The 13,254-nt window shown below is 36.7% G+C and overlaps 1 pseudogene across 1 annotated transcript; it reads left to right on the top strand.

Annotated features, from left to right (window-relative positions):
• Positions 1-8,024: 8,024 nt before the first annotated feature.
• On the top strand, positions 8,025-11,379 carry LOC147634497 (cysteine-rich receptor-like protein kinase 2; annotated as a pseudogene). Its single transcript, XR_015266839.1, has 7 exons — positions 8,025-8,886; positions 9,206-9,322; positions 9,451-9,587; positions 9,713-9,923; positions 10,221-10,456; positions 10,618-10,747; positions 10,860-11,379. The product of XR_015266839.1 is annotated as a cysteine-rich receptor-like protein kinase 2 (transcript).
• Positions 11,380-13,254: the final 1,875 nt, after the last annotated feature.

Genomic DNA, 13,254 nt, shown 5'->3' on the forward strand with positions numbered 1-13,254 from the left:
TTGGAGTTTTTTGAGGTCAAATGAACTGCTGTAGAACTTTGGTGGCTACTTAGAGGTCAAATGAACTGCTGTAGAACTTTGGTGGCTACTTAGAGGTTCCACCAAAAAATTTAGAATTTTTAGTAAATTTTTGGAGCATGAAACTCAAATTTTGGCCTATTTTGAGCATAAAAGACCGAAAACAGCCATAAAATATCAAAAATCCAAATAAATCTAAAAATTAGTTGAAAATTTTCTATTAGCTTTCATTCTTTGATATATTTTAATTCCAAAAGACCTAATCAAAATACATCACTCTTAAGTTCCCAATTGAGACTAAAGAGTCCTTTCACATGACCTCTATGTTCATAAGGCTGGATTTCCATGGAGTTTTATTTCATTTTTTTTTGCCAAATCCCTTCCATTTAAAGGTTGTTTTGAAAACTCTGATGCCCAACAAAGTTAGAGACCATTCCCATGATCATTTTTCACTTTAACTGACTTTACATATGCTCGAATCTCGGGCCACGCTAAACTTTCTAAAATTTTGATAGCTAGAAAAGAGCTAAAATAAAATTATTAAACTTATTAACTTTAGAAAATTTACATAGTTGATAAATTAATAGAAGAGACACATGGCTATATGTTTAAATTTTGAATGTGTCAACAACCACTCTGGAATAAAGTATAATTGTATTTATTATGTTCGGAAAGATGATTGCAAACATTGTTTAGTTTATTCTCTTTATATTGTATTTTTAAACTTGAACCAAATGAGCTTTTCATTAAGCTCTCATTTGAGACCAAAATCTTTTCCAAAAGTCCACACTAATAGGAGAATTACTTCAGTGATTCTTAATCCTTGTAAGATTCATCTCCCCCAGCTTTTGATATGTAAAGGTGTAAGAACCTTCCCTTCGGTCTCTTGTAATCATCCCCCTCAGAAATGGAAAAAGATCTTGTTTTACCCTATTTTGGCCTAGAGAGAGGAAATATTCTAGAGAGAAGTAATTCAAAATTGAGATATTTTTTATACAAAGTTTCTCCTAATATCTAAGATGAATTCCCTTGCAACAGAAGTTAAATAAATTTTTCAATGTGCATTAGGAATTAATTGAATATGCACGTATTAAAGACCTTAGCCTAAGGGTCCACATTTTTAGAAATTTTTGGATTAAGGTCCAAATAAGGTTCCAATGGGCCAATAGGATTAATCCAAGTGTTGGGATAAGAAAAATTTAAAGAATAAAAAAAAAACCCAAAAATAAGTAAATTCTCACATAAGATGAAGAGTTGACTAAGTACAGTTATTAGTTAAAAATTAAGGTTTATTAGTTAAAAATTGGAATATTTTGGTAAAATGATGAATTTTTGACACCTTGGTAAGAAGGGAAAGCCACTTGAGGTAGGTGCCTTTTTTATCATCATTGCTTGGCTTTTTTAATTCAAAAAAATGTGATATTTTTATCTCTCCTCTCTCCTAATGCAAACTAGATCAAAAAGGGAGTCAAACTGATCGAAATCTTGTCCAAATTGGGTCAAACTAAAGCTGGAAACCTCTAGAACCCAATTGGACTTGGTTAGTGGCCTCCCTCACCTATAAATAGACTCTCATTCCTTTGTATTTTCATCTTTGAGTAATTACATGCCAATATTATCTTCATTTTAGTGTAATTTCTATTATCCCTCTATTTTGCCTCTTCTTTTGAGAGCTTTGGAGCTTCTCTATTCTCCATCCTCTCTTCAATTTTGCCTCTTCTTTTGAGATCTTTGGAGCTTCTCTATTCTCCATCCTCTCTTGAATATTGCCCCCCTCTTGGTGGCCAAGGACTTGCTTGTGGGCTTCACTTCTAGCCAAAGAATCAAGCCTAATTCAAAGGTAAACCTAATTTAATGGTTTTTTTTTCAATTCTCTCAATGATTTTCTTCTTCTAAACCTCTCTAAAGCTTGAGAAGATTTCAATGGAATGGTTTTCTCTTGAAATCAAGCTCTCCAATGATTCATAATGTTTAATTAGATTAATGCTAATTTTTATGCTTAATTATAATATTTTTGTTAATAAATCTCTCTTTTGGAAAGATAAATCATCTTTATGGTTAGATCCTTAGTAGAGGGATGATTCTTAATGATATTCTCTTTATCCTAATCAAAACTCTAGGCTTGATAAGCTAGAGAAAGAGTATAGATATTTTCATGATTTTTAATCTAGTAAAAATGATGGTTAATTTTTTTAGCTTGATTATGAGTAAGAAAAATCATGTTAACTCATTATAAATTGAAAGAGGGTTATGCTTACATTTTTTTAAATGAGGAATGGATATTTTAGTTTAATCAAGAGAATTAATAATAATTATGCTTATAATTATGGTTATAAATATGCTATGTATGCATAATTTAATTTAGTCTAAAAGAAGAGTTTCTATCATATTTTCATTAAAAGTTTTTATTTCAAATAAAAAATTGAATATTCTAAGTAATTACAGCGAAGCTATGGCAAACTTTTCCAGAAAAAAGATAAATCTTATTTTTATGCATATTTTTAATAAATCCAAAAGAGGAATTCCTCTCATATTCTAGGCATAGATATTTTTATGCTAAAAGAATGGTTTTTATTACATTTATGAAAAATACTTTTATAGTATTTATGCATAATTGCCTAAATAAAGAAAAGAGAAAATTTTGTTATATTTATCTTTATATATGTACATGCATAAATAAATTTTATGCTAAAAGTGGAGTTTTGAGCATTATTCAATAGTCAAAAAAATAAAGAAGGTTATGCACAAATTTTATAGAAACATTCAATTTATGAGAATTATGGATATGATTCATTTAGATAAATGAATAAGTGTTTATACTAAAAGAGAAAATATGGGTATAATTGATTTTGTAAATCCCATGAATCTTTTATTCAAAAGAAGAATATTGAGCGAATTTTATTTTGAGAAAGAATGTGAAAATATTGAATGGATGTGAATGAATGTGAATGGATAAAGGAACCTTGGGGATCTTTCTCTCTTCTCTGTGGGTAATGTGAATGGAAGTGAATGAATGTGAATGGATATAGGAATGATGTGAATGAATGTGAATGGATTAGGAATGATGTGAATGGATATAGAAATGATGTGAATGGATGTGAATAAATGTGAATGGATATAGGAATGATGTGAATGGATATAGGAACGATGTGAATGAAAGTGAATGGATATAGGAATAATGTGAATGGATGTAGGAATGATGTCAATGAATGTGAATGGATGTAGGAATGATGTGAATGGATGTGAATGGATATAGGAATGATGTGAATGGATGTAGGAATGATGTGAATGGATGCAGGATAATGTGAATGGATGTGATATGATGTGAATGGATGCAGGATAATGTGAATGGATGTGATATGATGTGAATGGATGTAAATGGATAATGTGAATGGATGCAAGATAATGTGAATGGATGTAAATGGATGCGATATGATGTGAATGGATGTGTAATGATGTGAATGGATGTGGGACGATGTGAATGGATATGAATGGATGTGGAATAATGCGATGTGAATTGATGTAGAAGAATGTAGAATAATAAAAAATGACGTGGAATAATGGGAGCTTGTTGAAAACTGTATTTATATATAGAATCTGTTTTTTAAAGATTGTTTTATGTTGACAAGAATGTTGGGAAAGCATTTTGACTATCTTGTCAAATAAGTTCATGAGGACCTAAGTGAAAAGGTTGCCAGCTGACGGAGAATCAATGAAGGACGTCTCACGTGGCAAGGTCGGTCAAGGTCTTGATCAGCCTTGGTTTGATTAAAATGGTGAGCTTCCGGTACGGTGGATGAGGGACCAAGGAAGAGGCCTATGAGTGAAGTGCTAGGTCACCTGCTAATGAACCTACAGGGTGTTGACCATACGATGCTCGCCGAAGATACCCACGCGTGCGTCGAGGAAGTGCAAGTTCCTCCCTTGATCCGGCCATGTGATCCGCAGGTCCGGTCGAAATGAAAAAGGAAAGTTAAGGCCCTCGACTACATTTAGAATAATTCTCCTTGAGGAATCACCTATGCTCTCTAGGCGAGGGAAGTTTTTTCGGGTTTGGTTTTGAATGAACCGAGGGATTAAACTCTTGACCGGACATTTGTGGGCGAGGGCCCGAGTGGGAAACTCTGCCTTGCATGTAAGGTTGCTCTTCTACTGCTAGCTCCTCGGATTCGAGTGCGCGGAGGGGGCATGGGTCTCACAATCCTAAAACACTTAGAAGTTTCTATTATCAGAATATCTTTTCCACATTGAATTGACTCAAACATCTCCTTATGATCCTTATCAACCGTTAAAACTACTATGACTTATGGTGGAGTGTATCCGACTAGCTTGTATATAGGAAAGAAATTCAAATTTACTCCAGACATTGCTACAAATTTTCAACAACAAATCGGAGGATGACTGGTCAAAAATCTAGACATGAGATCCATGAAGAGTGTTTTATTATAATTCCTATTGGAAACACTTGAGTTTTTACTCTAAACATTCATTTTTGTCAACTCATGGAATGATAGGAAATTATTAAAGGATATGTACAACAATGTTGATGACTCAACAATGACCGATGAAGACATTTTTGTTCTTGGGGGGTTCACTATATGTAAACCCTCTCTATCATGTGTGCTCAAGGCCTACTTTTAAAACCCCTTATTTGTGAATTTTTCATGAATAAAACACACCCTTTTTCTATTCAACCTGTGAATACCCCCTTTAAATGGTACCTTTCTGTATGTAAACAATGTGTAAAAAGGGGATTTTTAAAATCCCTTCTATTGAACCCACGTGCTACTCTTACATATTTATAAGTCACCCCTCCCTTCCCCTCGAGTTTTTGTTCATTTAGATTATCTTAAATCTAAGTTAACGTCTAAAAAGAAATTTGTATCAGATTATACATATGTTATTTGAGGAATTTAAAATGTGTTATAGTTAATATTATAACCATTTTACAAATTTCATTTTATAGCAAATAAATCATCAATTTAAGGTGAGATTCTCTTACTCCAATATCAATAGTTACTTTTAAGTCTATCTTGTGATGCTAAGTTTTATTTGAATATTTGCTATTTGAATCTATTTAAATTCTAATTCTCAAAATGATTTAAATATAGATGTTATTTTTACAAACATTTGATTCTACCAGAAAGCTTCTATAACATTTTTATACATAGTAAATAGATTTGTGTGAAATATTATGCTCTTGGAGTATTAACCCATTTTATAAGGACTTCTTAACCCATTTTATAAGGACTTCTTAAAATAAATGATTCTACCAGAAAGCTTCTATAACATTTTTATACATAGTAAATAGATTTGTGTGAAATATGCTCTTGGAGTATTAACCCATTTTATAAGGACTTCTTAAAATAAAATTTGTATTTCAATGAAACTGGTTTCTTTTCAATGAAACTGGTTTCTTTTCCTTTACAATAAACATCTCAATCAAGAAGGTAACACGATTGACACACTATTTAAAGGTGGCAGTGCATATAAATTCACATTTGCAAATAGTTTCATATTTGCTATTGAATTTTGGTCATGTTGTTGTTAGTATATATTCAATGCCCACCTCTCAGCATGTATCTCACAATTATGTGTGGTGCACATTTGTACGGCCCCCATTATGAGGAGAAGCCATTGGTGCACATATCTTTAGTGGGAACCCCGGCTTAGATGCTAGAAGGGGTCATAGTTGTGACCGTTGATGGTTAGGAGATGATGAGGGGTATAGAGAATATTCCCTCGAGTACTAAGTTCATCATTAGTGGGTAGTGGTCGGTGAGGATGCATTATGAATACGCAGGCGATGAGACGCGTCAATGCAGCATAGCTGCCCACGTCTTGGATGCGTCCACTACTGCACTACGTGCAGCACTATAAATGGACATAGTTTGGCACAAGCAAAGACATCCAATGCTTGTGAGCATATATTCCCTATACTCTCAGTACTACGCCCTCCATCCAGAGTCAGTCTAGATCACCATCTAAGCCCTACACTAAAGTGCACAAGTGGACAGCACCATCATATTGTACCTATATCTTGTTTGGTATAATTAGAATTTAAAAATTCTCTCCATTCTCTCTATTGCATTGTCTAGTGTACTTTCTCTTGCTATATCTATTTTCGCTGTGCCATATTCTTGCAGTTGCATTGTATAGTCTTTTTAAATTCCTATATGATTTCAATAGAAAGCCATAGAAGTCAATAGTTTCCAATACGAGTAACTTTAGTTGACCAAGTGAACTTAAGATAATAGAAAGACTATAACATTATTTGTCACCATGAGCTAGTTCCTAATAGGAAAGATTTAGTAAACTATCAAGTTAAGTTAAAATCAAGATCAAATTGTAAGAAAAATAAAAATAAAAATAAAAATAAATTATTGAATTTATAGACCACAATAAAACTCGTTGACCCTAGTAAAGTATTCCAAGTTCAAGTTTTATTCACACCATCTTATTACTACAAGTAATGAAAGTTTATTTAAGTTCAAATGTTGAATTATAACATTTGAGAATACCAAGGCTACAACGTGTGCCATTTATTCCATTTTAGGGGCATCCATATTTATTGGCAACATATACATTTATTTGGACATATGAACGCTCCCTTATTTAATTTTACAAAAGTTGTACACACTTATAGGGTTTGAGGATTATACCTATTTTGAATAGTTTGGCTTGCACGCTTAATAAAACTAGCTATTTTTATTGAAGTCGATATCTTTGCAAAAGTGGAAGTTATTTTGAGCCCCATTATAAGTTTCAAATAATATGATTAAAATACACCAAGAGGAAGTATGGACTCATTCTTGTGTAGAGGCAAATTGGACCCAATCTTGTGTTATATGCAAATATTATACTATGTCATGTTAATCCTCATTTCACAATTTATTTACGGGTCATTGTACTCCAACAGGAAGAGAGAGCATAGAAAAATTGGAAAGCCTCATCTACCGTAAGGTTTAGCTTTCAGGAATTCCCTAGAACTGCTTGTTTCGAATTAAAAGTATCTTAGGTTCTGATTGCTCTCAGCCAATTCTTGATGCCTCTCCAAAGCGAGCTGATCATCCCAGCACTACCAAAATAAGTGAAAATTTCTCTCCTAAGCCTTTCTACAAAAGAGGCATGTCTGATTGATATGTGCCATTTCCAATATGATCTTTTGTGGGGAGTTTGCAATGGAATACTTTCCAAAGTAGTAATTTGTAATGTGCTGAGGGGGTTGCTTTCCGAACTGCTATTGTACGTCTCGTTCCTGCCCTTTGTGGATCTCTAGTGACTCCATTCTAGACCCAACTTCTAACATATGGGATGAGCAACACCACTGATATATTAGTTAGTTAGTTAGTCTTGGTGAGTATTTTGTGGATCTCTAGTGACTCCATTCTAGACCCAACTTCTAACATATGGGATGAGCAACACCACCGATATATTAGTTAGTTAGTTAGTCTTGGTGAGTATTTTTATAAAACAAAAAATTGACAATCTACATGGCCCCAAGGTCTTATTGCTTCTTAGCACTAGTTTGGTAACACTCCATGACATAAAAGTGTCTTTGTCAGAGGCTTTAAGAAAAAATCATTTCTCAAAGTAAAAAAATATTTTTATGTCACGTTGCCAAACTATTGCTAGTTAGAGACTGAGAGTAATGGGCACATAGTCAAAAGTACAGGGCAACTTGCACGGGGGCACAAAGTCAAAAGTAAAGGGCAACTTGCACGTTTTGGTTCACCCCATGAGTAGACTTCTCCGTGTAAAGAAGCTTTTTGTAATCCCTTAACATTATATAATATAGAGTCTGCTTTTGTAATCCCTTTACGTTATATAATATAGAGTCTGCTTTTTTTTTAAAAAAAAACTACTACTTAAGCAATGGTGCCAGCCTATTGGTTCCCCCGCCTTTTCCTCGCCCTTTTGGACTGTTCAACGTCCCGTTTTCCATATTTACCCGAACATCCACCCAAATCACACTGCTAGAAGATCATACTTCCACAGAATAACTCCATGACTTTACTCATCTTCTCCTCCTCTCCTCCTTCATCATCGTCATCCTCCTCCTCCTCTTCTTGTTGCCACCAACAATTATAGCTGACGATCTTGATGTTGCCTATTATGACTGCCTGCACAATGCCACCTCCAACAACAACAGCCTCAGCACCACATTCCAGCACAACTTGGGGTCGGCTCTGCGCAACCTCACAAGCCTCTCTTCCGCCGGGACCAAGTACACCATTGCCTCCACGGGTTCCGGCATCGACAGAGTCTACGCTATGTTTCAGTGCCGCGGAGACCAATCATTGCATAGCTGTTTCGATTGCGTTTCCAATGCTACCACCACATTGCAGACCCGTTGCCTTTCCTCTATCGGAGCTCGCATCCAGTTAGATGGTTGCTTCCTCCGCTATGACAACCAGTCTTTCTTCACGCCTGATTTCAGTTTTGTGATAGGATATTGCTATGCTAATACCAGCGATCCCGTCGCATTAACAACCATTGAGTCGTTGATGGAAAATGTCACCACCCTAGCTCCAAAAAACGGTGGCTATGTAGCCGAGAGTGCGGGAGGTGAGTATGCACTCGCGCAATGCCTGGGATATCTTAGCGAATCAGAGTGCTCTCAGTGCCTCTCACAGTATACATGGAGGTCACTTTGTGGTTCTACCCTTGGCGAATAATTGCATTTAACCAGTTGCTACTATCGTCACGAGCCTTACAGCTTCTTCACGACAACTCCAGCAGCTCCTGCACCTTCCGCTGCGCCTACGCCAACTGCGGCACCACCTTCCGGCGCTGCCATGACGAGATCGACACCACCAACTAATTCACCGATCACTGCACCGGCCTCAACCACCCACAAAACAGAAGGTGGTAGTTCGTACTGTCAATTTGCAGATCAAAGAAACCTTAATGAATCCCCTAATACACCGTCGTCGTTGTGAGTAGCATCCTTTCCTGAGTTGGATTCGACACTTGAAAAGTATCAATAATATGCACCCACAGTTTTTCCTTCTGCATTTGTACTCCATCGCCCTCCCACCGCGCAGAACTCCAGGCGCATATTGCTCTACCTCACGGATCATGAATGCTTTTACAACTTCTTAACATTGTCTTATATAATTAGTTTTAATTGAGAACCGAGGTTTAATCAATCCATCTGAGCCCAAAGGTTAATTTCAACTTCCAGGGTGGAAAATCGCAATCATCATCGTCGGCGCTATCTTTGCCACAATTATAGCTCTAGTATATCTCATGCTTGTGCGGCGGCACAAGGCAAAAACAAGACGAGGTGCAACAAGACAAGGTGCAGAGTGCGCTGATCCGGCTTTCAGTTTTTTTTTATAAATTTTAACGATGGATACAATATATAATCTGTGTGCTCATCTTGGTACTTCAAATCAAGCTTGTCTAAATAGAACGCCCGTTTATCAGATGTGCATTGCAGTGCTCAACCAGTAATCTTCCAACCAAAGGCCAACGTATTTTCATTGCATGAATTGGAGGTAGCAACTAGGAACTTCCATCCTGACAACAAGCTTGGAGAGGGTGGATTCGGTCCTGTCTACAAGGTGGTATTATAACAGCTATCTATCTATAATTAGTCTCGCGCGGAAATTACAGAAAATAATTCCTTGCCACCTCTCCTCCCCTTTCTAATGATCCTACTTTGTTGTGCACATGATGCTTAATGCAGGGAACGCTACCAAGTGGGCAGCATGTTGCAGTTAAAAAGCTATCTTCACGAAGCCAGCAAGGGAAGCGTGAGTTTATGAATGAAGTCAGTCTCATAACCAGTGTACAACACAAAAACCTAATAAAGCTATTGGGAAGTTGTGTCGAAGGTCCAGAGAGAATTCTAGTGTACGAATATCTACCCAACAAAAGTGTGGACGCAATGTTATTCGGTAATAAGCATAAATTAAGACCCTAGTTATACACTGATTTAAGAAAAAAGGAATTGAAGATAATCAAGCTGAGATGATCAGGGGCAACTAGAGGGATGATCAAGCTGATCAGGGGCAACTAGAGGGATGATCAAGCTGATCAGGGGCAACTAGAGGGACACCTAATAGAGAGTGTCAAAAACATCTTAATGCACAATTATATAATTTTTCTTGATGTCGACTAACTATTAATGTACTCTTCCACAGATTAGACATAGCAAAGTTTGTAATTCTAGTGATTTCTTGCATTGTGTTCAGGAGATTTGACGGATGGTAGAACGCTAGACTGGCCTAGTCGGTTTGGTATAATCTCGGGTATGGCTCGAGGTTTAGCATACCTGCATGAAGAATCTCAGGTCCGCATTATCCACAGAGACATCAAACCGAGCAATATTCTTTTGGATGATCACCTCAACCCAATTATTGCAGATTTTGGCCTTGCCAGACTCGTCTCAGACGAGGAGTCACATATCAACACGAGTTGCTGGAACCCTGTAAGTCTTTTGAGGAACGAGCAAAATTAATCTTAGAACAATACTAGAAAATCAGGGACAAGGATATATTCAGAGCCAGTAGTGTTTCTTCTTTTATAATAGCCATGGAATGTTGTGTCAAGGTCTAATTAACTGCATATTTTCCATGTGTGCTGAACTAGAGGATACCTCGCCCCAGAGTATGTTATCCATGGAGAGCTCACTGAAAAAGTTGATGTCTTCAGCTTCGGTGTAGTCATCCTTGAGGTCTTAAGTGGAAGGTGAAATTCAAATGAAAGACTTCTTGAATTGGTACAGTGCTCAGTGTGCATCCAACGTATCGACAAGGTTGTGCACACATCATATTGCAGATGGTTGTGAGGAGTTTTACTAAAGCAACCTAGTTTTGTACATGTTGGTGCAGATGTGGAGATTGTACCAGCAACAACGACAATTGGAGCTAGTAGACCCAAAGCTAGGATCAACTGTCGCCTTTACTGGAGAAGTCATACGTGTAGTTCATGTTGCATTATTGTGTACTCAAGAGATCGCAGAGCTAAGGCCAGCCATGTCCACAGTAACCTTGATGCTTTCTGGGAAGTCTGATATATTGGAAATACCCACCAAGCCAACATTTGTTGTATTAAGTGACCTCAGAGCACCTTTGGATTCTAGTGATTCCTCTAGCAATCCAGTCAGCCATATTTCTCATAATGCACAGTCCATGAGTGTCGTGGAACCTAGGTAACTCTTCCCATACACTCTACGTCAAGTAATTAAGCTTGTGTGCCAATTGAATTAAGTCTGATTTCCTCAATTCTTGTGTGCCAATTGAATTAAGTCTCTGATCGCCTCAGTCTCCACTTCTCACATCATATGGAAGGAAAGGAAATAGAACTGCATTTTAGTGCTTATAAGCTCATATGAATGGGAACAAGTCATGATTTTCAGAAGCATCAGGATTCACGACTTTGGAGTTAGTTGAGTGGAATAAGGGCACACGTTATTTGTAAACACCCTTAGCTCTCAGTCAAGTTTTTGTACTTGTGTTTCTTACCCCACAAAAAGAAAAAAAAAAGAAAAGTATCCATAATTCTCGTGTTTATAGATTTCTAATTCAAGGACATCTTCTTCACTAGATACTCATCATTTGTATCAACTTTCAAGATTGTACCATCTACTTTCGAGAAAGAAGTGCAAATGTAAGACTAATACTTCTAAAGAATGATTTTTTTAATCACACAATAAGTATAGCCTTCATGAAACAATTATTTAAAAGCTAATGCCAGAATATTCAGAAATGTGCCTATAGTATGATGGGGTTTTAAAAAATATTCCTCATGGTAGAATATGCTAGCCTCTTGATGAGATTGATTTCAAAATGCAAAAGGTAAATCTGGATTATGCTACCTATCTTATTTAAAGGATGCAAACATTTATTTTCATGTATTTTGTGAAGCAATAATTAAGCAAAATAGTAGGTGTATGATAATTTAGCAAGTTATATAATAAATGTATTAGTAGGTGTAAAGTTCATGTAAAGTTTTTATAAAAGCTTGTAACCCATGATAGCCTGATCTTATGAACTAAATTTTAAAAAAAAATTATACACATGGAAAGGCATGAAATGATAAAGAATGTTTGATTAATTTCATAAGAGAGTTTATGAAGGACACATTTAGGTCATGGGACTCATCACAAGAACAAAGCCCCTCCCTTAGCGACGGGTCCAAATAGGTCGTTTAAACGATGAAGAACATCACTTAAGCGACATATTTGAAATGTGCTAAATGAACCTCCGTCACATTAAACGTTGCATAAGCTACAATTAATTTTGCATCGTTTACACAATGACAATAGCGACGGTTGCACACTAGAAAACGTCGCTTACACGGCATCACTTATACAAACGTTGTGTAAGCGATGGTATGGGAATTAAAAAAAAAACAAACAAATCAAATGGCTCTCTCGAATTTTGCATTCTTAGCATTGACGCCCTCAGCTACTTCAATCAGACAATTGATTAGCGCCGGCCTCCCGTCGCTTCTCCTCCCGTCATGTGCACCTTCACTCCATCTAGGTAATGCATCATGAGATTTGCTTTATTCTATTTTTTACAGATTTACAAGACCCTTGGCCCTTATGCGCAACCTCCTCTGTGCTCGGCTGCCTATGGGCAAGCTCTGTGCTTGGCCGCCTAGCTGGGCAAGTCCCCGATTGCTCACACACATGCATGCATGACCATGTAAATCATATTGAATCGGCACCAAACTTTGCACACACATGCCCTAGAATTTTGCACTCCTCTACTTGCCGCTAACCTTCTCTTTCATGCCTTGTGTCCCCTATGCCATTTGCGTGTATGATGGGTCAATTTTTGTGGCACACACCACATTATGAGTAGATGAACACTCATGATCCTTGGCGTGCTACCACTACCAACCTGACTAGTGGGAGATATACCTCCTAAGTCGATGTTCAAGCCACGGCTTGCAAAAAAATGTAATCTCTAGTGAATTTATTTTTCTTGACGTTTAACAGTGCATTCTTAACTAAGTGCTTGACATCGTGAGTCATGTTTGACACAAATCTTGACACTTTTCTATCGACCAAGATAGCTTCTAGCTTAGTCCTTCGAGCCACTTGTTCAAAAATGACATCCTTGGTACTATCAAAATCCAAAAGAAGTGTGACCATGTAATTATTTAGATGTCCCCCCCCAGCCTTAAACAACTCAGAATTACTAGCCTCCTTGACTAAATCCCAAGAACTACTAGCCATATAGTATTCTCCACTCTAGCTGGTGAACTTTGAAGCAC

The sequence above is a fragment of the Cibotium barometz genome, chromosome 10, assembly GCF_041138505.1.
Source record: "Cibotium barometz isolate CiBa-2024 chromosome 10, ASM4113850v1, whole genome shotgun sequence".
Taxonomy (NCBI): domain Eukaryota; kingdom Viridiplantae; phylum Streptophyta; class Polypodiopsida; order Cyatheales; family Cibotiaceae; genus Cibotium; species Cibotium barometz.